Genomic DNA, 26,178 nt, shown 5'->3' with positions numbered 1-26,178 from the left:
ATAGATCAATGGAACAGAATAGAGAGCCCAGAAATAGACCCTCAACTCTATGGTCAACTAATCTTCGACAAAGCAGGAAAGAATGTCCCATGGAAAAAAAAACAGCCTCTTCAATAAATGGTGTTGGGAAAATTGGACAGCACATGCAGAAAAATGAAACTGGACCACTTCCTTACACCACACACGAAAATAGACTCAAAATGGATGAAGGACCTCAATGTGAGAAAGGAATCCATCAAAATTCTTGAGGAGAACACAGGCAGCAACCTCTTCGACCTCAGCCGCAGCAACATCTTCCTAGGAACATCGCCAAAAGCAAGGGAAGCAAGGGCAAAAATGAACTATTGGGATTTTATCAAGATCAAAAGCTTTTGCACAGCAAACAAAACAGTTAGCAAAACCAAAAGACAACTGACAGAATGGGAGAAGATATTTGCAAATGACATATCAGATAAAGGACTAGTGTCCAAAATCTATAAAGAACTTAGGAAACTCAACACCCAAAGAACAAATAATCCAATCAAGAAATGGGCAGAGGACATGAACAGACATTTCTTCAAAGAAGACATCCAGATGGCCAACAGACACATGAGAAAGTGCTCCATATCACTCGGTCAGAATGGCTAAAATTAACAAGTCAGGAAATGACAGATGCTGGCGAGGATGTGGAGAAAGGGAAACCCTCCTACACTGTTGGTGTGAATGCAAGCTGGTGCAACTACTCTGGAAAACAGCATGGAGATTCCTCAAAATGTTGAAAATAGAACTACCCTATGACCCAGCAATTGCACTACTGGGTATTTACCCGAAAGATACAAAGGTAGTGATCCAAAGGGGCACATGCGCCCAAATGTTTATAGCAGCAATGTCCACAATAGCCAAACTATGGAAAGAACCTAGATGCCCATCCACAGATGATGGATAAAGAAGAAGTGGTATATATACACAATGGAATACTATGCAGCCATCAAAAGAAATGAAATCTTGCCATTTGCGACGACGTGGATGGAACTAGAGGGTATCATACTTAGCGAAATAAATCAAGCGGAGAAAGACAACTATCATATGATCTCCCTGATATGAGGAAGTGGAGATGCAATGCGGGGGGGGGAGTTAAGGGGGTAGGAGAAGAATAAATGAAACAAGATGGGATTGGGAGGGAGACAAACCATAAGTGACTCTTAATCTCACAAAACAAACTGAGGGTTGCTGGGGGGAGGGGGTTGGGAGAAGGGGGGTGGGGTTATGGACATTGGGGAGGGTATGTGCTATGGTGAGTGCTGTGAAGTGTGTAAATCTGGCAATTCACATACCTGTACCCTGGGGGTTAAAAATATATGTTTATAAAAAATCAAAAATCAAAAAAAAAAAAGGTAGGCTTTAACCCATTGAGCCACCCAGGCGCCCCTCTTTCCTGTCTTGTTGAATAGAAGTGTTACTGAGCTTAATCTCCTATATTATACTCAGTCAGCCAATCAGCTCATTTCAAAAGTTAAACCTTTCTCATTTTGTTTGTTTTGGTTTTCTTTGTTTGTTTTGCAGTTTGTCCTCAGGGAGAAAAATATATTCTATAACTTGGAAAGTTCTTATAATAGGACTGAAGAGAATAAACATACTTTATTTTCAACAATTTCAGTAATTTAGTGTGTGTTCTTAGATAAAACATTTCACAAAATTATGTCCCTTTAACCAAAGCCCAGTTTCAAATGAGGTCTTTGGAAATGAAGAACTTTGAAAAGAAAAAGAAAACTCTACTTCTTGAGCCCTGTGTAGGAATGATCTTCTGAGGTATTTGTACAGTGCCCTAATACCTTTAAAAATGAAAGTGGGACTGTTTCAGGAGGGACTCAAGTTGAGAACATACCCAAATATTTCATCCATTTAGATACATGAAATATTTTATTTATATAGAACAATAGAAGTGATTTTGAGGGTTTCTATCAATTTAGACTAGGATGTCATGAATATTACATATGATATAATATAAATAACAAAACCCAGAAAATACTAAGCATCATGTTCTTTGAATCATAGTGTTCATATATAGTGAGTCACACTCTCCTTCAGTAATAAAAACAGAGAACATAATTAACTTACCACTATGCTCATTAATCAGATGTCAGTGTTTAAAGCTTGTTTCTACAACCCAGATTACTGGAGACCTAGCCAGCTTCAGATACCTTTAGATCTTCTCAAACAGATAAAGTCACTATTTTGGAAGTAAGTTTAAGAATAAATGTCAAAAACTATTAAACTATGTAGCCCCAGCTCTGTTTCCCTCTAATTACCTGAGTGTTTGCAACTACTTGATTGCTGTTGAAGAGTTACCTCTTTTGTTTATGTATTTATTGTCCCTGGAAGCCTCTCCTATTTATCCCTAAAACGCACACTTCCAACGTAATCTTCTGTTGTGTAGGCTACCCACTACCTCTGACTCGATCTTGTACTTCCAGTGTCTCACTGGCTTGTTGAATTCCTTATACTCAGAAGACAGACAAAGTTTGATGTGGGGTTCACACTGCAAGCTATGAATGTAAGCAGAAAGTCCTTTGTTAGGGGTGTGATCACTTTAACAATTAGTGGACCAAAAATTCTTACATTCACAATAGGCAAGGGAATACTTAATTTTTTTTAAATTTTAATCTTCACTTTCAAAAAAACAGTCTTTGAATATAAACTTGATTGTACTGTATAAATTGTAATTGGGTTCAATTCCACTCTCAAGTCCCTAGGATTATGCCAAAGTGTTCCCTAAGGTAATAGAATTTCTTATAAAGCTAGAGAGCATCTTTAATGAAATTTATGTTTGCAATCCCTTATCTGCAATTCCAGAAAAAGCAAAAACATTTTTGTAACTTATTTGAAGGCAAACCTGACCTGAGCTTTTTTGGTGACAAAACCTGACTTGACTTGAGACTATTTATAGTTTTTATTTATCTTGCTTAGCGTGAATATTAGTAAGTTTGCCACAGATATGTTGGTGTATTGGGCTACTGGATGCTGACCTGGATCCAGACCTTTGCTGGAAATGTTTCATAATATACAGTATAAGCACAGCATTAGTTTTCTAAACCCTAAGAAACCCTCATTATGAAAACACAGCTGGTCCAGAGTTCCACCTGAATGGTTGGGAACCTATACATAAATAGACATAAGGGCAAAAGTGAAGCTAGATTTCTTTCTTTCACCTTCTCCTTTCTCTTCAGCCCTCTCCCTCTCCCTCCCTTCCTTCCTCCTTTTTCTAATAAAGTCAGTAGTTCTAATCCAACTAGTAATATTAGGTGTGCTAGGAGTTCTGTCCTTTTTTTTTTTTTTTAAGGTTTTATATGTTTATTTGACAGAGTGAGAGAGAGCACAAGTAGGAGAAGCAGGTAGAGGGAGATGGAGAAGCAGACTCCCCACTGAGCAAGGAGCCCAATGTGGGGCCCAATCCTAGGACTCTGAGATCATGACCTAAGCCTAAGGCAGACTAAGCCACCTAGGTACACTAGGAGTTTTGTCCTCAATACTTTTTTTCCCCCCAGATTTTTTTTAAGTAATCTGTACCCATCATGGGGCTCAAACTTAAAAACCCAGAGATCAAGAGTCTCGTGTTTTATGGACTAGTCAGCCAGGCACCCCGCTTAATACATTTTAATTGACCTTAATACATTCTGTATTTCATCATTTACAATGGAACTGTTAACAGACAGAACCTTAAAGAAACACTATTCCTTCTTAAAATTTTTACTTTGTCTCCAAAAGGTCATTTGACTTAACACTACAACCCTGTCTTATTAGGTTATTTTGATTTTATTCCTTCTGAATTACAGGTTGAGTAATTACCACACAGCATAGTGTAATTGTGTTGAATTTATCTTTAGACTGGTACAGTATGAAAACTAGGACAGTTGGCCTTATTCCATACCTTATAGATCAGTCTGAACATAAGTTATAAGTATTATTTTTTATCATTTATTTGAGCTTAGATTTTTTTTTTCTTTTTGGCTGATGTAGTAAAGAGTAACTCTTTAAAAACATACTGTAGGGACACCTGGGTGGATCAGTGGGTTAAAGGCTCTGCCTTTGACTCAGGTCATGGTCCCAGGGTCCTGGGATTATACCCTGCATTGGGCTCTCTGCTCAGGAGGGAGCCTGCTTCCCATTCTCTCTCTGCCTGCCTCTCTGCCCACTTGTGATCTCTGTCAGGTAAATAAATAAAATATTTAAAAAAAAATAAAAAATAAAAACATACGGTAGTTTTGAGAGAGAATTACAGAATGAAGAATGCAAGCTTATGGAATTCTCAGTAATGAAATACATAAAATCCTTTTTAAAGTAAGCCAGTGAAGGCTAGAAAAATCTCACCTATTTGTTGTGAATATAAATCATCTGCTTCTAATGATGATTGTCGAGGTTTTTAAGTGAGTGAAATAAATTGGACTTTAAAAGTAAAATCAGGGGCGCCTAGGTGGCTCAGTGGGTTAAAGGCTCTGCCTTTGGCTCAGGTCCTGATCCCAGGGTTCTGGGATTGAGCCCCGCATCCGGCTCTCTGCTCAGTGGGGAGCCTGCTTCCTCCTCTCTCTCTCTGCCCGCCTCTCTGCCTGCTTGTGATCTCTGTCAGTCAAATAAATAAATAAAGTCTTTAAAAAAAACACACACAGAAAGTACTATATTATTTCAACAATTCCATGAGGTAGGTACTATGATTATTTCATGTTACATATGAGGAGTTGAGGCACAGAGATTACACAACCGGCCCAGGATTATGTAGCTAGTTCTTTGTGGAGCTGGGGTGTGAATTCAAGCACTATGAATATCTTCATTTGAAAATGGGGATTGCTGAGTTAGTACATGCGATAATGTTTGAACATGTGCTTGGCACATAACAATCACTTAATAAATGTTAGCTATTATTATTAAAAATTGGACTACTGACATCTCAATAAAGAAAACCGGATTTTTCAATCTTTCTGGCAGCCCACAGATGGAAATTTGATAAAGAAAAGGGGAATGTAGGCTGCATTTTTATAAGGAAACTAGCCTGAGATAGGCTGAACTATAGATGAAGAAAGAAAATACATGCTCTTTGATCTTTTAAATATTTAATAAAAGGGTAAATCTCAACTTAAAGAAGAGAAACAGGTGGCTGTTTTAGTAATAAGCAAACATGCTGAAACTCCATTAAAATACAGATAGAGAAGAGAGAATTCTGGAAGTCTTCCATATCCTGAGGTCTTTCAGTTCTTAGGAGGAGTGGAAAGAGGGTAGTGGGGAAGAGACCCAAATATATCTCCTACCACTATATTATATTTCCATATTTCTAAATGTCTTTTCTACATCTCTTGATTATCTTATTTGACTTACGGTGGGGGTTTTCTTTCTTTTCTTTTTAAGATTTTATGTATTTATTTGAAAGAGAGAGAGTGAGAGAGAGCATGAGTGGGGGGGAGGGGCCGAGGGAGAAGAACAAGCAGACTCCCTGCTGGGCAGGGAGCCCACTGCATGATCCCCAGGGTGGCTGGATCCCAGGACCTTAGATCCCAGGACCCACATCATGACCTGAGCCAAAGGCAGCTGCTTAGCTCCCTGAATCACCGAGGTGCCCCTACAGTAGGGCTTTTCTAAGAGTAATATTTATAAATAAGGAGAGAATTTTTGTAGCTAAATTTTAGAAAACTGAATTCCACAATAAGAAGTTACTGTTTTTAATTCTGCTTCAATACTTCTGATTAGGTCATGGAAAAAGTCCAGGTTAATGCTAGTTTGTTTTACTTGCTAATCTCCCTTTTAACAGAGACAGTCCTGAGCTTGAAACCTTGTTGCACAGGCAGGCCACCCTATCATACCTGACATTTCATAACATGATTATTATATTTTCATGTATCAAAATGGAATGGACTTTTGCACTTAACTTCCAGTAATGGGACATCTGACTGGTTTTCCATGTAAGAAAATAATACTGATCTAAGATTTTTTTTTTTAAACAAATTCAAGCATGAAAATGAGGTATTTTTAAAATACTAAGTAAATGGCATTAGGATATAGCAAAGATTGTAGTATAATGGTAGTACTCAAATAAATACAGTATGAGAAATATAAGCTAATTCTATTCTTAAGGGAAAATAGGTGAGGATGACAGGCATGTCATTTTTATGTCATTTTTACAATTCAAAACTGGGGGCGCCTGGGTGGCTCAGTGGGTTAAGCCTCCGCCTTCACCTCCGGTCATGATCTCAGGGTGCTGGAATTGCATCAGGATCTCTGCTCAGCGGGGTGTCTGCTTCCCTTTCTCTCTCTCTGCCTGCCTCTCTGCCTACTTGGGAGCTGTCTGTGAAATAAATAAAATCTTTAAAAATAAAAAATAAAATAAAATTCAAAACTGAATTTTTTATTTCAACTACTAAACCTCTCCTCCAGTATTCCCCATCTTGAAATGGAACTGAGCCATTTATTCAGGTCACAAACTTTAGAATCACCTGACCGCTATCTCTCCCTCATATCCCATATTCAATCTCTTAGAAAATACTGGTAGCTCTTATTTCAAAAATAGGTCCTGAATCCCTCTGACAAGTCTCATGACCTCTATTTCTGCCCTACAATCTTGGCTACTATATATTGTCTAGAAGAACGCTGTCTAGTCAAACTTCCTACGATGATGAATTTGTCTCACATTTGTGCTATCTAGTATTATGAAGTTACTAGACACATGTGGCTATTGAGCCCTTGAAATACAGCTAGTGCAAGAGAGAAACTGAATTTTAAAATTTTACTTAATTTTTAGGGGCACCTGGGTGGCTCCATTGGTTAAGCAGGTAACTCTTGATTTCAGCTCAGGTCTTAACCTCAGGATCATGATGAGTTCAAGTCCCACAATTTTTAAAGTAAAAACAAAACAAAATAAAACATTTACTTAGTTTTAATTAATTTAAATGGTCACATAACTTGTGGCAACTGTACTGGACATTGGAAGTCTAGAAGACCATAACAGTGGGGTTATAATGGGTCTCTTTGCTTCCTCCCTTACCGCTTTGTACTTTATTCCCAATATAGAGTGTTCCTGTTTAAATGCAGATCTAATCATGTAATTGCTCTGCTTCTTGGTTTCGCACCTCACTTAGAATGAAAATCTCAGATCTCTACTTAGTTTTATAGCTTCCTACGTAATTTTTCTCCAGGCTACCTCTCCACTTAACTACTCTCTCACTTGCAGTCCTGACATATTCAATTCTGGTTAGTGATCCAAGCCCTTGCATTCGTCTGTAACACTCCTGTCTCAAATATCCACAAGGCTGAGCCTCCTCACTTTATTCAGTCCTTGATCAATTACCTCACAGAAAGGGGTTCCTTGAGCACCCAATCTGAATTACCTCCTTCCTAACTCTCACATCCTTATCCAATTACATAATATTTCACAGCATTTACAATACCTGATCATATATTATAGATTTAATCTTTATTGAAATGTCTCTTGCAGCCAAATGTAAAACTCATGAGGACAGAGATTTTGTCTCTATTGTTAAATGGTATATCTTCCAAATATTTATGGAATGACTGAATAAACTTAAATCTCATTTACTCTCCCTTAGCCTCACATTTATATAACAAATGTTTGTTCAGTGCTCATTATTTATAAGGCATTACATTAGACAATGTGGGTAGGGGCGTCTGGGTGGCTCAGTGGGTTAAAGCCTCTGCCTTTGGCTCAGGTCATGATCCCAGGGTCCTGGGATTAAGCCCCACATCAGGCTCTCTGCTCATTAGGGAGCCTATTTCCTCTTATCTTTCTCTCTCTGCCTACTTGTGATCTCTGTCAAATAAATAAAATCTTAGACAATGTGGGTAATTTAAATTGACAGAAGCCTAAACCTTGTAAACTGGATCACCAGTGGAAAAAAATCTCAAAGTTCCTTAAATCCTAAAATGCTGATTCTATGACTTCAGCTGGAATTAGTTGAGACTTTCTCATGAGGATGAGAGTAGGAATACGGAGCATATCTGTCCTCTAATATTATAACATTTGCCATCTGGCAGGATGCCTGGGTGGCTCAGTCAGTTAAGCATCTGCCTTCAGCTCAGGTCATGATTTCAGAGTCCTGGGACTGGGTCCCACATCAGGTTCCTTACTCAGTGGAGTAATTGCTCCACTCAGTGTTTCTCCCTCTGCCTGCAGCTCCCTCTGCTTCTGCTCTCTTTCTGACAAATAAATAAACAGAATCTTTAAAACATTTGCCATCTGGAAGGAGTAGTCTTTTCACAGTATTCCTAACAGAATGCAGAAATGTGACTAATGAGTTAAAATTACGTAGATTTCAGTCTAATACATAGACTCTCCAACAATACTGAAAAACTCTTGAGGAAATATCCTGAAGTGGTCGAGCAGGGGGAAATAACTATATGTAGGGGATGACATATTTTCCTTTACTAAGTGAGTGGGATGGACTTCAGTGACCTCTAACATATTTTCCAGGTCTAACATTATACTGACTGTAAAATACTATAATGAATGCAAATTAATACATCAGTCATTTTCTGGCAAGTTGCTTCCTGCTTGTTACAAGTAATAAGTCCTAAAGCTGACAAGTAGCAAGTAATGATAATGAGAGTCAAAATAGAGTTAACACACAAATAATCTACTGAACAATGAAGAATACTTTATACCTGTATCATAGAAATATACCCAAGTAACAGGTTGAATCATATGAAATTGATCATATATGACCATTTTCATGGTTCAACTCAAAAACGGGCTAGATTTTATTACCACAGTCACAGTGTTATTTCCGCATCAGTGTTATTAGAGAGTCAGTCAGTCATTTAAATATATTTGGTTAAGAACAGGGCGCTTGGGTGACTCAGTTGGTTAAGTGTCTGCAGTCGGTTCAGGTCACGATCCCAGAGTCCTGGGATCGAGTCCTACACTGGGCTCCCTGCTCAGTGTGAAGTCTGCTTTTCCCTCTGTTTCTTACCCTACTCATGCTCTCTCACTCTCTCTCAAATAAATACATAAAATCTTTTAAAGATAAATAAATAAAAATATTTGGTTAGAAAATCAATTCAACAGCAAATGCTTTTTTCTAAAATTTCACTTAGACAACAAAATAGAGGTCCTTAGATCAGGCAGTAGACCATAAGAGAGTCGGTCTTAAAATCAATAAATTCTTAAGATCTTAAAAAACAGCTAAAGCAAATTGTGTACTAAAATATGTGTTAATACTAAACATGCAGTTCAGTAGCAGATTCAAACTTGTTAGTGAATAATCAGAACCTGGATGACAACCTCTTACTTCCATTAGTAATTACATCTTAGGTAATCAGGGCAATTTTGTATTCCTACCAGGTTTTGTCTTCATTCAAAAACCAAGCATAATTTTAAAAGTCTGTTCTTTTATGAAGGGCATTTCAACATTCTTAAACCTAAATCTCCATCTTAGCAGTCTAGTATTAGAGGTACTTCCAAAATCAGCAATACTGTAATTGGCACCATTCATTTAGTACTGACGTTTTTGCATAAGCAAGTTGCACCTTCTCTATTACAGAACTTTCTGTTTAAATGCATGGCCAACACAGAGCAACTTTCATATCAGGAAATGAATTCTGATGGCTTTTGATTGTAAAAACCCCAAATGATTAAATTTATCTGATAATTCCAACTGCTTTTTAAAAAAAAGATTTTATTTATTTATTTGATAGAGATTACAAGTAGTCAGAGAGGCAGGCAGAGAGAGAGGAGGAAGCAGGTTCCCTGCTGAGCAGAGAGCCCGATGCGGGGCTCGATCCCAGGACCTTGAGACCGTGACCTGAGCCAAAGGCAGAGGCTTTAACCCACTGAGTCACCCAGGCACCCCCCAACTGATTTTTGACTGGTACTGACTAATTGGCCATGACAAAACTACTCTGGCAAAGGCAAAGGAAATACTTAAACATCAAACTAAAGGTAATGACTTCATGAGAAATGATGAAAATTCTTATGACAAATAAGGTGATTCTTCTTGAAGAATGTATCTCATCATTTTGGAAAATTAATCATGACAAAAACTCTTAAATGAAAATAAATTTGCATTATAATACAGAAAATTTCCTTTAAACTAATGAGTCAACTTAAAGAGCAATTTAGAATGGGGTTACTTTGTTTTGTTTATACATGGGAGTAATGAAGAATTTTGTTTTCCGGTTCAGCTTACTGATAAAAGCTTCACCTTAAACAATGTCTACAAATCTGTCTTATATATTAGAGTACAACAAAGACTACTTTGCATAGCTGAAAATTTGCTGCTATGATGTTTCATACTAAAAGTAAATACTCTTGGTACTTACTTTCTTAGTCATGTACCTCTTAGTACCTTACCCTTAAAAATACTAGAACTGACAATTATGAATTTAAAAAATATTCAGTTCCTAACAGACATTCTCCCCAACCACTCTTCTTTTTTCTTGGCAGAATCTGTCTTCCACTACAGGGGCTGGAAATGCTGGATACTTCCCAGACTCCCTCAGTTAGGATATAGGGAGCAACCCAATCTAGCTAATGGTACTGAAACACAATCTAGTGAGAGGGAAACTAGGAAAGACTTTCATCCTAATAAAAAGACACATGAGAGAAAACGTCTTTATTCTTTGTCTAGCTATGCAGAAAAAGAGTTAACACAGCAGGCTACTGACGAAGTTGGCCTTGGGCTGGGATCTGGGAACTTAGATTTTGAGAGGGTTCCCACCTTTCCCACAGCTTGGAAGAGTACCTCACTGTCTTAATTGTTTGTGCAAACAATGTGGTTTATACTAAATACGTGCTTTCCTTCCGGGAGTCTGGAATTTTGTACATGTTAGGCCCAGAGAATCTACCTGACTAGCCCCCAATAAAAATCTGAGCACTGTCTAATGAGTTTCCCTGGTAGGCAATATTTAACATGTGTTGTAACAGCTTGTTGCTGAGGGAATTAAGCACATCCTGTGTGACTCCACTGGGAGATGGCTCTCCCAAGTATGCTCCTGGTTACCCTTGGCCTTCACCCCACTGACTTTTCCCTTTGTTGATTTTGTTTAAGTATCCTTTTGTTGCAGCCAATCTTTTGTGCTGTCCCGTGAGTTCTCCTACCAAATCATGGAACCTGGCTTGGTCTTGGGGCCCCCAAAACACAAGCCAGTTGGGTGTCCAAAGGCAATATTTGGAACCGTAGCAGCCATATTTATAGCAACTACTAGAGGATAACCCTTAAGAATTGGAGAAAATATTCAAAAAATGAGTAGGGGGGAAAAAGGCAAGCAAGTGCAAGCTATGAACCTTATGAAATGCATGATTGAGCTGCTGAATAAGCCTATGAACTTCCTACCTCCAGACATTTATGTTTAACATTTCAAAAATAAGACATCTTAGCATTTGCAATGGAAATAATCCTTATAACTTTTCCAAGCTTACTAAAAAACTGATCATCTAAAAGTAAAATAGGATTACTTACAGACATTACTCTTTGGATATTTTAAATTTTAGATTAATTTCTCCAGAAAAGCAAGAAAATAAAAGAAACATAGTTGGAAAACTTTTCATTTCATGGCATTTCTTTAAATAGTAATAACTAAAGTTGGAGAGTGCCTATATTTCAGTAGATTATTCAAAGCTTTGTCCATTTCATCTAAGTTACTGAATTTATTGGCAAAAATCATTAATGATATTCCTTTATGATTCTTTTAATAAATGCAGAAACTGTCAGGATATGTCACCTCTTTCACCTCTTTTATTTCTGACACCGGTAATTAGAGTCTTCTCTTTTTCCTGATCAGTCTGGCTAGAAGTTTATACATGTACTAGTTCTTCTCAAACAAGCAATTTCAGGTTTCATTAATTTTGTTTGTTTGTTTTCTGTTTGATTTCTCCTCTGATCTTTATTCTTTCTTCTAGTTACTACTTTGTTCCTTTTTCTAGGTGAAGGCTGGTTTGAGACTTTTCCTACTATTGGTGTTTAGTGCTATAAATTTCCCCTAAGTCTTGCTTGTAGGAGTTTACAACCCACCATTTTGATATATTATGTTGTCACTTTTATCCAGAACAACATACTTTCTCATTTCCTCTTGGAACCATGGGTTCTTTAGAAGTGTTATTTAGTTTTCAAATACTTGAGGATTTTCCAGAGATGCTTTGTACAACTTGAATACATTTAAATGCATTAAAACTCCTTTTATAGGGGCGCTCGGTCAGTTAAGCCTTCAATTCAGGTCATGATCCCAGGGTCCTGGGATCAAGCCCCTGATTCGGGCTCCCGGCCAGCGGGTAGTCTGCTTCTCGCTCTCTCTGCCACACCCCCACTTCTGCTCTCTCTCTCTCTCTCATATAAATAAATAAAATCTTAAAAAACAAAACAAAACAAAACAAAACAAAGAAAGCCTTCTTCTATGGTCAAGGATATGAACTAACTTGGTGAATATACTGTGTGCACTGTAAGAAAATGTATATTCTGATGTTGTTGGGTGAAGTGTTTCTAAGTGTTATTTAGGTCATGTTAGTTGATTGTGATGTTCAAGTATTATACTGTATTGATTTCCTACTTATCCTGTCAGTTATTGAGAGAAACATATTGAAATCTCCAACTCTTATTATGGATGTTTCAATTTCTACTCACAGTTCTGTTTTTGCTTCGTGTATTTTGAAGTTCTGATATTAGGTGCATAAGTGTTTAGTCCTGCTACATCTTCTTGATATACTGAACTCACTGTCATTATAAACAGTATTCTTTTTACCTGGGTAGAATTCTTTGTCCTCAGATCAACTTTGTCCTTATTAATACATCTAGTTTTCTTTCAGTTAGTTTAGTTGACATACTACATATTTTCTTACGTATAATTGGGTCTTGACTTTTTAATCCAATCTGACAAGCTCTGCTATTTAATTGGGGGCTTTGAATAATTTATATTAAATGTGATTATTGAGAGAGGTAGGTTTTATCATTTTGTTATTTTTTTATTTGCCTCATCTGCCCCCCCTTTTGGATTATTATTTTTTTATAATACCATTTTATGTCTTTTGTTGGCTTTTAGCTGTTAACTATTTTTTGTTGTTATTTTAGTCACTGCTAAAGGGTTTATAGTGTACACCTTTAACTTATCTACTGTCTACTTCAAGTAACATTAGATCAAACTTATATAAGAATCTACTTTGTATATTTCCAGTATTCTTCTCCCAACCTGTGTTATTGCCATGCATTTCATTTTTACATGTTATAACTCCCATACTACAGTTATTTTTGTTTAAAGTCAATTATCTTTTTTAAAAAAGATACTATTTTTATATTTATATTTTTATAATATCACTTTTAAGAAGATATTATTATTGCACATAAGAAAATATAAGCATATTAAAAAGTATCAATCTTTATTGATAGGTATTTTTAAAACTATTCTTATGTGACTTCAACATTATTATTAGTACAAGTCAGAATACCCAAATTTAAACTTTTTCTTCCATTTATCTGATCTTCTAAGTAAAGTCATAAATGTTGCAAGTGTTTTTAAAAATGAAAGAGAAAGATTATTAAATTACTTAGGGCTGTAGTCTAAATGTTTAGTGAAACCTGGCAGAAGGAATTCAGAGGCTGGTTCCCTGACAATAGAGGTTCATCACTTCCCTGGGACAGACGGAAACATGTTTTTTTCCCCCTTCCACAACTCCAGAGGGCATATTTTGAACTACATAAAGTTAGAAATAGAGACTTTGACTCATTGGCTCTCACATCTGTATAAATTTTTTATCTAAAAAAGTATTAGAGTTAAAAGTGCCAACTTGGATGGCCTTGACCATTCCACTAGAAATAATCTGATACATGTGAGGAATTAATGACATCTGCCAAGCTGTCTGCTAACTCCCCTTTTATTTCAACCTCCTTAACTCTTTACTTCATCTTTTTGCCCTATAATCACCTGTTCTGTACTCTTCCCTCCTTCCCTGGAAAGGCACTGTAGAAAAATGGCAAAGAACCTAAGCTGTAGTTAGAGTCAGACAGAGTTTAAGTCCCAGCTCCTTCATTTACCATTCTATAATCTCAGAAAGTTATTTTGCCTTCCTAGAACTTACTTTCTTCATCTGTAATAGGAAAACAGTAATGGTACTTGATTATAGGGCTGCTAGATAGATTAAATCAAACAATATAGGCAAAACTCCTTGCCCATAGTAAGTGGTCAAATGTCATCCATTATTATTTCCTTATTTCATTTTGGGATTTTTGCGTGTCATCCTGGCGCAGGGGCCAAGCTAATCTTCTCTGTATCGTTCCAATTTTAGTATATGTGCTGCCGAAGCGAGCACTCATTTTGGGATTTTTAAAAGTAGGCTTATCAATCTACTTGTCTCAGACTTTCAACAATTACCTTTTAAAGATATTTAAATAATAAGAAAAACAGGGCATCTATTACCAAGGTAGTTTGCATTTCCAGTGTTCTTCATTTCACTATGTAGATCCATTTAGTATCACTTCCCTTCTGCCTAAAGGATTTCATTTCTTGTAGTGCAGGTTGGTAATGAATTCATTCCGCTATTGTATCTCTGAAAAAGCCTTTACTTCACATCAATTTTGAAAGATTTCATTAGGCAGAAATCTAGGCTGACAGTTTCTTTCAGTAAAGATATTGCTGTACTATATTCTTATTTGCAGCATTTCTGGCTAGAAATATACTGCCATCCTTTTTTTGTTCTTCCTGTGGATGTCTTTTTTTTTTCTTTGACTACATTTAAGATTTTCTCTTTATCACAGATTTTGAACAGTTTGAATATGAAGTGCCTTGGTGTAATCTTCATGCTGGGGTTTATGGAGATTCTGAATCTGTTTACAACTTTCATCATAGTTGGAAAACTTTCAGCCATTATTAGATTATTTTTTCCATCAGGCCTTCTTTCTCTTCTCCTTTAGGGACTCAAATTTCATGTATATTAGGTCACTTGAAATTATCCTACAACTCAAACATGTTCTGTTCATTTTTAAAGTATTTCCCTTTCTTTGTGTGTTTCATTTTGAATCATTTATACTGGTTTGTCTTCCAGTTTACAAGTGCTTCCTTCTGCAAAGTTTAATCTGCCACTAATCCCATCCCATCTATTTTTCATCTGACATCAGAGTCTCCATCTTTAGAAGTTCATTGTGTTCCTACTTAACGTTTGTACATACGGATTACAGTTACAACTATTATAAAAAATGTACTTATCTGTTGATTCTAACCTCTGTATCAGTTTGGACTCAGTTTAAATGATTTTTCTTCTCATTATGGGTCTTATTTTCCTGCTTCATTGCATGCCTTGAAATTTTTCACTGGATGCTGAGTATGTTAATAAACATTTTTGCGTTTGCTTAGGAATGAAGTTAAATTATTTGAAAACTTGGAAGTTTCATACTTTTGGGTCTAGCTTTTAAGATTTGTTAGACTGGCCCAGAGCAATGCTCAGTCCTGGTCTAATTAATTATTCCTCGCTCCTGGAACAGGTTGTTGTGTGTACTCCACCTACTGTCCCACAAATCTTGAGGTTTTCCAGCCTGGTTTGTGGGAAGAGGGACTATTTTTGGCCCTGCTGACAAGTACTGTTTCCTCTAATTCTTTGGTGTGGTTGTTCTCCACTCAGGAAGTATCCTCCCATACCTGTACTTGTCGAGTACTCTACTGAATACTTGAAGGGGACCCTCTGCAGGTCTTTGAGGTTCTCTCTCTGTGCTGTTTTCCCTCTCTATTACTCTGTTCTGTTAACTCTACTTGCCTCAGTTTTCCTAAACTTTTCAGCAACATCTACTGAATCCAGGGAGTCTACCATGCTCTAACCTGGCTTCCCGTATCTTGCACCACAGCCCAGAAACCCTCTCAAGGTAGTTAGCTGAGCAACCACAAGGCTCACCTCACCTTATTTCCATGTCTCAGGGATATCATTATTTGATGTCTGGTGTCTTAAAAATTTTTTGTTTCACAAATTTTGTCCATTTTTTGTTTGTCATGGGCTGGAGGGTAAATCCCATCCCTGTTATTCCTTCTTGACTAGAAGTCTAAGTTTCACTAGCTTATTATGTTTATTTCCCTGTACTGAACCATTGTAAATGGCATCTCAGTTCAATCATCCCTGATGGATTGGGGTCAAATCTTACAAGGTTATGAAGGCTGACTCTTTAGATTTTTTCTGTGTGGGTCTTTTCACTAACTGCCTTAAAGGCAGTCATTCTTCTGTTTAAAAAGCACATTTCAAAGAAACAGTACTAAGGCTAAGGAATTTTAATGCTATGGGGAAGAACGTCTAGAAGTTGTGCAGCTAAGTAAGTCACAAAGTGATTTTCATTCTACAGAGTTTCTATAAGAAGGATTTTTCTTCTTTTATAACTTTTGCAAATGAAAAGAACATTCATGGGAGGAGCAAGGAGATACTGAATGTGGAGGCAGGAAAAAGGAAGAATAGCAGAACTTGAGAAGGGATTGAAAATAAAACTTTCTAAGAAAAATCACAGAAACCAAAAATCTGATACATTTACACAGCAGACTTTGTCTTTTATTTATTTTAGAAAATAGTCTTTTCTTTCTTCCTACACAAAAATCCAGTGTTTACTTAACTAATACGCTAGGGTGAAATATTAGGCAAAGCAGATAGCTGGAAGCACGATTATCCCTTAATAAATATGAAAACAAAACATGGCAAGTTCTTGCAAGTGTAAGATAGTCAAGATGATTCCCATAGCATAGATTTTTATACCCATGGGCTTTATTTGGCCTGCAGACATGTTGTATATGGCCTATGGAGTAATGGCCACACCATGTTTTACAAAAGTGTTATTTGGCGGCCAATATTAATAAACTGGAAGATTTCATGAATTGGAGAGATTTCATATAAAAATATTGGGGAAAGACAGATGGTAGCACACAAGGTAGGTAGCAGATGTCACCTTTAGTTAGAGTTAGCCTTTTAGTTCACTACAGTGTCAGTGTCCATCATTCACTACTGTTTTCCCCCATCACTCAACCACCCCTGGCCCTCTCAGCATTTTAGGTATTTAAGCTAATGACACCTGATTGAGAGTATGTATGACAATATCCCAACAAATGTACCCATTTTTTTTTAAACTTAGAAAACAAACATATAAAAGCATCACTATAATATCTTTTTTGGGGGGGGTAAGAGGAGATGGGATTTTTAGAAAGATAACATTGAAAAGAGTACTTATTTCCTACCAATCGTAGGAAAGCTGCACCTGGGGCACGTTTTAAACTGTAGATTCCTGGTGGTGTAGGAGGTAACCCAAAATGTTTATTTTTAACTAATTCACAGGTAATTCAGATACAGCTCACATTTGGAAGCCACAACCTATCTTCTGCCTGTGTTTCAAAAAGTACACATAAAAGGAAGCATAATTACCAACAGTTAAAACAGTATTAGAAAATTGTGCTCTGGCACACTTTTTCTCATAATGCACTTTATTTAAACAGGAAAAATGTGAACTTTAGGTATACAGTAAGAGTAACTCTGTATTTAGTTTTCAGTATTCACTTCAACCAAGAAAACTAGAAAAGCAAGCATTTTTTTTAAAAAAGGTGCTATATATTAAGTTTCTGTATGTCAAAAATTTCTTTTTTAGGGGGCATTTCTTTGCACCTCAGTGCTTTATAAGAGAAGTGAAATAAGGGTCCAAGTTCCCCTTCCAACTGTAAAATGATCCAACTTCAGCTGTACCCAATATTTGTCAACCTCAGTTAAAAGAAAAATTTCAACTTAAAACTGTACTATTACTGATAAGACATTCAAGTTTGCTTTTACTAAAACAGATTTTTAATTACTAATAAAAGAATGGGATTAACAGGTCAAAAGTATGAGAAATGTTCGACTAACGGTAAAAAAGAAAAGCAGAAAAATTAAGTGTACTATTATATTAAAAATGAAAACTTTATTTGTAAAAATTCTCTTCAAAATCAAATAAATTTTTAGCATATTAAAATGGTACATGTTTCACATTAAGGAAGACTAAAACATCAGTATGGCACATCATTCATTACTATTTCCTCCGGGCTTTGGAGACATTACTGAAAATGAAAGATACAGAAGAGCAATCCAAGGAAGGGACCTGGAGATAGGAATAGAAAGATGACTTACTTTCTAATTGCTGTACCTTCCAGTCTTGTACACTATATATGTATTACCTATTCTAAAAAATAAAAAAAGTGGTCTTTATGTGCTATAATTAAATTAAAGCTTGTACAACACATCTCGTTCATAGGGCAACAAAACTATTTACTTAACAAAAGAACTACATGATCACTGAAACTATTTGCATGAGAACAGTATACAATTCTTAAGTGCAAAAAAAATAAAAAAGTAGAAAAAAAATGTGAAAGCAGTTAAGGAGAGGGTTAATAAGTGACTTTCTGTCTCAAAAAATGTTAGGATACAAATTCCACTTCTCTAAATAAAAGTGAGTGCCAACCAGCTATGTTGTGAATGAATTTTAAAACCACATGATAAACTAAAAACCTAGAAACTTTTGGAGTTCTCCTATCAGATACTTTCTACAGCACCACATACAAAGCATGCAAGGCAGGGCTACTGAAAGAGCTGATTCAAAGGAGAAGAAAAGAAACTTTGTTAACAGTCACCAACAGTTTGGGGCTCTGTAAATAACAGCTGTCAACCAAACCAAAGGACAATTTTTAAATGAACTAAGAATGGAATGGAGAGTGGGTCAAAGTATTCTTAATTACAATACCTCAATAAGATCATTACTTCTAACCCTGAGCTAAAAGTTATAAATGATTCTCACTATTAAAATGTAAACAGGCTTAAGGGACCAGACTGATGAGATTCACAATGCTGGTTCTCCCACTTAACTGTCTGTACTATGGGCAAATCTCTACCTCGGCTTCTTTACCTGTAAAAATAAAGATAACAGTAGTATCCACCTTAAGGCTGCTTTGAGAATTAAATATTTACTACATTAAACAGTACACTTTATAAATGTGTGTATTATCATTATTATCTAAACATTCTTGTAAAACAATAACCCAGCCTCAAAGTACATCTTCTAGTTGTCTAAATCACTGGCTAAGAGAATTCGATGCATTATAAGTAAGCCTCCTCTATATTAAAAAAAAAATCAGGTAAAATATAATGTTTCTCAACAGAAAAATTCTGTATGTCATGAACTCTTCAAAATCTACTCTTCCCCTTACATAACACCATTTAGAACATTTTTGTTTCTTTCTGGTCTTTTCTAAAATTAAAGTTTTCCTATTTGTATTTACCCAAAGAATATTAAAAATACTAATTCAAAGGGATACATGCCCTCTGATGTTTGTTAGCAGCATTATCTACAATACACAAATTCTGGAAACTGCCCAAGAGTCCACCGACTGATGAATGAATAAAGAATATGTGTGATACACACATACTCAGGAATATTATTCAGCCGTAAAAAAGAATGAACTCTTGTCATCTGCAACAACATGGATGGAGCTAGAGAGTATAATGCTAAGTGAATTAAGTCAGAGAAAGACAAACAGAATATTATTTCACTCGTATGTGGAATTTAAGTAATAACAACAACAAAAAAACAAACAAAAACAAAAACAAAAACCAAGTGGATGGGAAAAGAGAGAGGCAAACCAAGAAACAGACTCTTAATTATAGAGAACAAACTCATGGCTGCCAGGGCTGATGGGTGATGGGGATTAAGGAGGGTACTTGTGATGAGCACCAGGTGTTGTATGGAAGTGGTGAATCACTGTATTATACTTCTGAAACTAATACAACACTATATGTTAACTAACTGGAATTTATTTATTTATTTAAGATTTTATTTATTTATTTGGCAGGCAGAGATCACAAGTAGGCAAGATGCAGGCAGATAGAGAGGGGAAGCAGGCTCCCCGCTGAGCAGAGAGCCCAATGTGGGACTCGTTCCCAGGACCCTGAGATCATGACCTGAGCTGAACGCAGAGCCTTTAGCCCACTGAGCCACCCAGGTGCCCCACTAACTAGAATTTAAATAAAAACTTTAAAAAACACGAAAATAAATTAAAACCATATTTATCTCCAAAAAAAGATATTTTATTTTAGATTATTTAAAGATTTATTATGTTAAATACACTTTAAGACAATTTTTAATAATTTTAAATATATAAGACTAACTTCTCTGCTTTCATTTAATGAACAATGCATATTATCCAATTAAATTATGTAAGAAAAAAATTAAAGTTTTTATGAAAAATAAAACAAAATAAAAACTATGGTTATAATCATGCTTTACTAAGTTTTATCTTTTTTCTATTTAACATATTTCCACATTATAAACAAACAACCTCTTTAAACGTAAATTTTTGAGGATCACAAAATTCCATTGTAAGGATTTAGAATAATTCATTCCTCCTGTCAGCTACTATATTGTTTCCAATTTTACACCATTATGAATAATGCAGTGATGAGCATTTAAACGTTTTTTAAAGATTTTCAAAAGGGTACTTTATTATCTTTATTTTACTCAACAGTTTATAGAAACTTGACTGCTAAGAAGACCACAGGTTAGGAGAAGGAGACCTTGAGGGAAAAAAAGCTGAAAGGAAAATACACTACCATTCCAAGAACGACTTTTGAAAAGCTCGTGAACAATTTCAAAAACTTAGATTCCAGCCTAGATTATGGAGTTCTTTTACACATTTTCTATGCAAACTGAGGTAATTTCTTCCCTCTCTTTGATACTGTTCATTTTAAAAGATATTACTCACACAAGAAGCTATGTATGGTTAACATCATTAACTTTGGAGTCAAACAGATTCAAAATCCCTGCTCCACAACTTACTAGCAAGTTGTGTGACCTATGACCACTCATTAAGTCTCTCTAAACCTTAGTTTTCTCATCTATAATTTAAGATAATAGCATCCACTGCACAGGATTGTTGTAAAAATAAATAATATTCTATGTGTCCAATTCTTAAAATAGTGTCTAGCACATAGTAAATACACAAACAGCATCATATCACTTACTGTTTCCAATATTCAATGTTTTGGTCGTCTCAAAGACATCATAAATATGTGTGGTCTGTGTATAAAATTATCGGCTTAATCTACAGATTATGATGGCACAGATAAATATTTACAAACTGATATATTACATAGTTTTTAAAATATTATTCAGTCTAAAAAGCTAATTGTCAAAATATAGAGATATGAAAAGCTCCGGCACCTGAGAGGCTCAGTTGGTTGAGCAACTGCCTTTGGCTCAGGTAATGATCCTGGAGTCCCAGGATCGAGTCCCATATTGGGCTCCCTGAGTCTGCTTCTCCCTCTGATCTCTCCCTTTTCACACTCTCTGTCTTTCATTCTCTCTCTCCCTCTTAAAATAAATAAATAAAATCTTAAAAAAAAAAAAGAAAATCTCTGTAAAATCCCTCATTTTTTAAAGATTAAATAATAGTTTTAATGGAATCGTAAGAAGTGAATTCCATCATTGAAACAATTTCTCTTCTTGGGGTGCGTGGGTGGCTCAGTTGGTTAAGACTCTGCCTTGGGCTTCGGTCATGATCTCAGAGTCCTGGGATAGAGCCCCGTGTTGGGCTCCTGGCTCAGCAGGAGTCTCCTTCTCCCTTGCCCCTCTGCTTGTGCTTTTTCTCTCACTATCTCTCTCTCAAATAAATAAAATCTTAAAAAAAAAAAAAAAAAGAAATTATTTCTCTTCCAACAGAATAAATTAAGTCTTTTTTTTCACATGATTAAAGGTCAAATATATTTAAAAGAATGCTAAGTGAATTAGGAGTAATTTATAAGCTAGAGTAACATTAATTCTCCTGGTTTTTTTTTTTTTCCTTATAGCTATTTGGTAATAAAAAAGCAGTAGAAAAGGAAAGTGCACCAGCTACCATCATGTACACTTTATTACTTTTTTAAGATTTTATTTCTTTATTTGACAGAGAGATAGAAAGGACCAGAGAGCACAAGCTAGGGTGGTGGTGGGGAGGGGATGGCCAAGGGAGAAGGAGACTCCTGATTCCAAGATCCTTAGATCATGACCTGAGCCAAAGGCAGCTACTTAACCCACCAAGCCACCCAGATGCCCCTTATGTACACTTTATTAATCCTTTAGTCCACCTGGCCAGCTGAGACATATTTTGAGAGTCCTATACAGAATTTTGTTATTACTTAACAATCAACTAAGTGACTTAGGCAATCAACTATGTGTAAATAGCCTAGAGGTTTAGCATTATATTGTTTTAGAAATTAAAGAATAAAGCAAGTCCTGAATTGGTAAAATACTAAATGTATTTTAAAATTATACTTTCTACATCACATTTGCTATAGCAGATAAAGTATTTATCTAAATTACAAATGGAAAGAAGGGCTTATTACAAACTTTTTAGGATTTGCTGTCTGCCAAGTATAATGCTAACTTCTAAGAGGATTAAAAAAATTTTGTAGCAAAAGCAATTTACAGACAACATCCCCAATTATTTTTTTTTCATCCCCAATTATTTTTAAGTTTTGAATCCTACAGATAACTATAATCATAATAATTAAGTATAAAAGCTGACAGGAAAGTCACATTAGTGGCAAATAAATAACCTTACAAAGGCAGAACATTAAACAACAGGATGTGATTTTTATTTTAAATACCCTTTCTGAATTTATAGTTTAGATAGCTCACTTTAAATATAATTCCTAATCTCAGAATAAGTGAACCAAACTAATTTATGTAAAAAGAATTTCCAATTGAACATCAAACATACTTTAGAGTCAAGATCCTTTGTCAGCTTGTCTTGTTAAAGTGGCAGATAGCAACAAATGATAAATATCTTTCAATGAATAGCTGACAAAACTCAGTAAGAATTGAGAAAAATTACTTCCCATTTGACCCAATGCTCGCAGCTTCAGTGAGGTTTCCTCGTTATGCTAAGCTTCTTATTTTATTTGACTGTCACAGACTGCTATAATCCTTATACTTACTGTTCATTTTCTGCAGAAATAGATTAGGGCCATCACTGTTCAAATTATTATTGTGCTTATTCATTGTTTTCTAATAGCTAATGGTTTCCTATCCACATTTTTTTAAACCTAGGTTTTAAGTTTTTTAGTAGGAACCATTTCCTTTTATTTTTCAACATTTCTCAAAACACAGAAAAAAGTTCTGAACAGAGTCACAAATACTTTATAGCCATGTAATTCGTTTAGACAAAAACCAAATGACATACAAGACAAAAATAAATTTATGTTACTTATAAAACATTTCTAATTGTTGCTATTTTAACTGTAGTCAAACAATCCTGTCGGTATTTCTTTTTCTACCAATTTCCATATTTTTCACATATTCAAAGGGATATGGCAGATTTCCTCACTTTATTTCCTTTAAAATTTCAACCATTTTAGTCTTAACATGACCTATATGTAGCTACCATGTCTAAAAAGATCTTACATAGGGGCACCTGGATGGGACAGTCAGTTAGATACCCAACTCTTGGCTTTGGCTCAGGTTGCAATCTCGAGCTATGAGATCAAGGTGCATTAGGCTCCTGGCTTAGTGCAGTGTCTGCTTGAAATTCTATCTCCCTCTCCACCCCTCATCTAAAACAAATAAATACATCTTTAAAAACCAGTAAGAAGAATAAATAAAATAAATAAAACATTTACATAAAAAACAAACTGATAATCAAGGCATAGCAAATGACCTAACCAAGACAATATATACTAGAGAGGCTGAAATTTGGGTTATAAAGAGATAAATCATATGTTAAATATCAAGTGGCAAGTCAATAAAACCAAGTTCCCTTCCATCCCCGCCAAAACCTAGCATATGGTCTATAATTTATCTATGCATACTATAGTAAAAATCCACTAAACTAGAAACAAATGGAGATCAGACGTTAGGAACTCTGGCAAAAACAATAAATGAATCCCCAATATCTATTCTCCTTGATTAGTTTTGGGATAGTCAGCAAGAAACTAGAATTCCTAGCTTCCATAGCAAGTAGGGAAGGCCGGTATAAATAGAAGTCACTAGGTAAGCCTTTCAAGAAAACTTTTTGAAAGGATCAGGTTTACCTGGAAGGCACACCCTGTTTTGCCATTTTTCCCATTTCTTTCATATTCTGCCTGCCTGTAAAGACAACATATTTTGAACAGAATGCTGGCAGTCATTTTGTGACCACAGCCATCTTGAGGAGGAAAGCCATGCATCAAGGAGGTAGAAAAGAAGAGGTCTGAGTTCACTACCAGTCTTGAAACTGTCATACTTGCTCTGGAGTACTGTGCTTGGATTTTGTGATATGTTAGAGAAAAATATATCCCTAAACCCTCCTACACTGTTAGTAGGAATGCAAGCTGGTGCAACCACTCTGGAAAACAGCATGGAGGTTCCTCATAAAATTGAAAATAAAGCTACCCTATGACCCAGCAATTGCACTACTGGGTATTAACCCTAAAGATACAAATGTAGTGATCCGAAAGGGCACATGCACCTGAATGTTTATAGCAGCAATGTCCACAATAGCCAAACTATGGAAAGAACCTAGAAGTCCATCAACAGATGAATGGATTAAGAAGATGTGGTATATATATACAATGGAATACTATGCAGACGTTGAAAGAAATGACATCTTGCCATTTGTGATGACGTGGATGGAACTAGAGGGTATCATGCTTAGTGAAATAAGTGAATTGGAGAAAGACAACTATCACATGATCTCCCTGATATGAGGAAGTCGAGAAGAAACATGGGGGATTTGGGGTAGGAAAAGAATAAATGAAACAAGATGGGATCAGGAGGGAGCCAACCATAAGAGACTCTTAATTTCACAAAACAAACTGAGGGTTGCCGGAGGGAGGGGGTAGGGAGAGGGTGGTATGAACATTGGGGAGGGTATGTGCTATGGTGAGTGCTGTAAAGTGTGTAAACCTGGCGATTCACAGACCTGTACCTTTGGGGCTAATAATACACTATATGTTAATAAAAGAAAAGAAAAGAAAAATATACCCCTAGCTTCTTTAGGCCATTGAACCTTGTACACTGTATTTAGGTCTCTTGTACTAGCAATTTCTAATTGGAAAAAGTGGAACCAACAATTCATTGCATTAGTCTTGGATAGGGCAAGCACAAAGAATATCCCAGGCAACATTTCTCAAATCAGCACTCCTATTATGAGAGATGTTAAGAGATGTACTATGATTTCTGTAGTTACTGACAAATAAATAAAAAATTATATATATATATATATATATATATATATATATGGGAGATTAATGAGGTTTATTAGCGTATTGAAGATTCTAAGCGTGTTCACAGTATTAGTTAAGAAATGTGCCCAAACATACATTCTAAACAATTTTAGTTTTTATGCTATACAACACTCCCAGGAATACAGCAACCTAAGATTAGGTAATATTAGGTAATAGCTCTGTGTGTTTGTGAAATTATGAACATGTATTTTAACATATATTATAAACATGTATTTAAATATACTAGAATTTATATACCTGAGAGTGTTGTATTTCAAAATAGATATTTTAGAAGGATACATACGTTTGTCCTCAAACATAATATCAGAAACATTTCTGGGGCTCTTTTTTAAAATTACATTGAGAGTCATATTTTAAAAATCATTCCTTTTACGTTATAAGCATTTTTCATTTTAATTCAAGTTTAATGTTTAATTCCTCTTAAAATACCTTTCTAAAACAATAACAAAGCTTTAATTGAATCAAACCTACTTTCAAAGGTATACTGCCAAAAAGGAGATTAAAAAAAACATGTTATATGTTTCAAAAGTAACTCCAAAACAGGAGATGTAATATTCTAAAAATGAGTACTGTGAAGAGAATGACATTTATTTTTACAAGTCCCACTAAGTGTATAAAAATCACATATATCAGTAAGTGCAGGATCAGTGAAAGAAACATGTAACCCAAGGAACAAAATAGTGCCATAAACTGAAACAAAAAAGTACATTAAAGTTCATATATTACATTTACCTGTGTTTAAAAAAAAACAAAACTGTTATAAATCAGAGTATACCAAAAATAATAATAGGTAGTATTTATTAAATACTTAGTTTGCATTAGGCACTACTTGAAGTGCTTATGTATATTAACTCATTTGGTCCTTTAAAAATTCCATAAAGGGGCACCTGGGTGGCTCAGTGGGTTAAAGCATCTGCATTAGGCTCAGGTCATGATCTCAGGGTCCTGGGCATGAGCCCCACATCAAGCTTTCTGATCAG

At 35.6% G+C, this 26,178-nt stretch overlaps 1 protein-coding gene and 1 non-coding gene across 7 annotated transcripts in view; both read right to left on the bottom strand.

Annotated features, from left to right (window-relative positions):
- The window catches only part of PTPN13 (protein tyrosine phosphatase non-receptor type 13), a 204,549-nt gene that overhangs the window by 170,719 nt on the left and 7,652 nt on the right, over positions 1-26,178 (bottom strand). The gene's annotated exons all lie outside the window — the stretch shown is intronic.
- On the bottom strand, positions 14,165-14,272 carry LOC132009396 (U6 spliceosomal RNA). The gene has a single exon (XR_009401894.1). It is a non-coding gene; the product is annotated as a U6 spliceosomal RNA (small nuclear RNA).

Source organism: Mustela nigripes, chromosome 1 (assembly GCF_022355385.1).
Source record: "Mustela nigripes isolate SB6536 chromosome 1, MUSNIG.SB6536, whole genome shotgun sequence".
NCBI classification, from domain to species: domain Eukaryota; kingdom Metazoa; phylum Chordata; class Mammalia; order Carnivora; family Mustelidae; genus Mustela; species Mustela nigripes.
The sequence above is the reverse complement of the archived record's forward strand: the minus strand, read 5'-3'. Positions and strand labels throughout refer to the sequence as shown.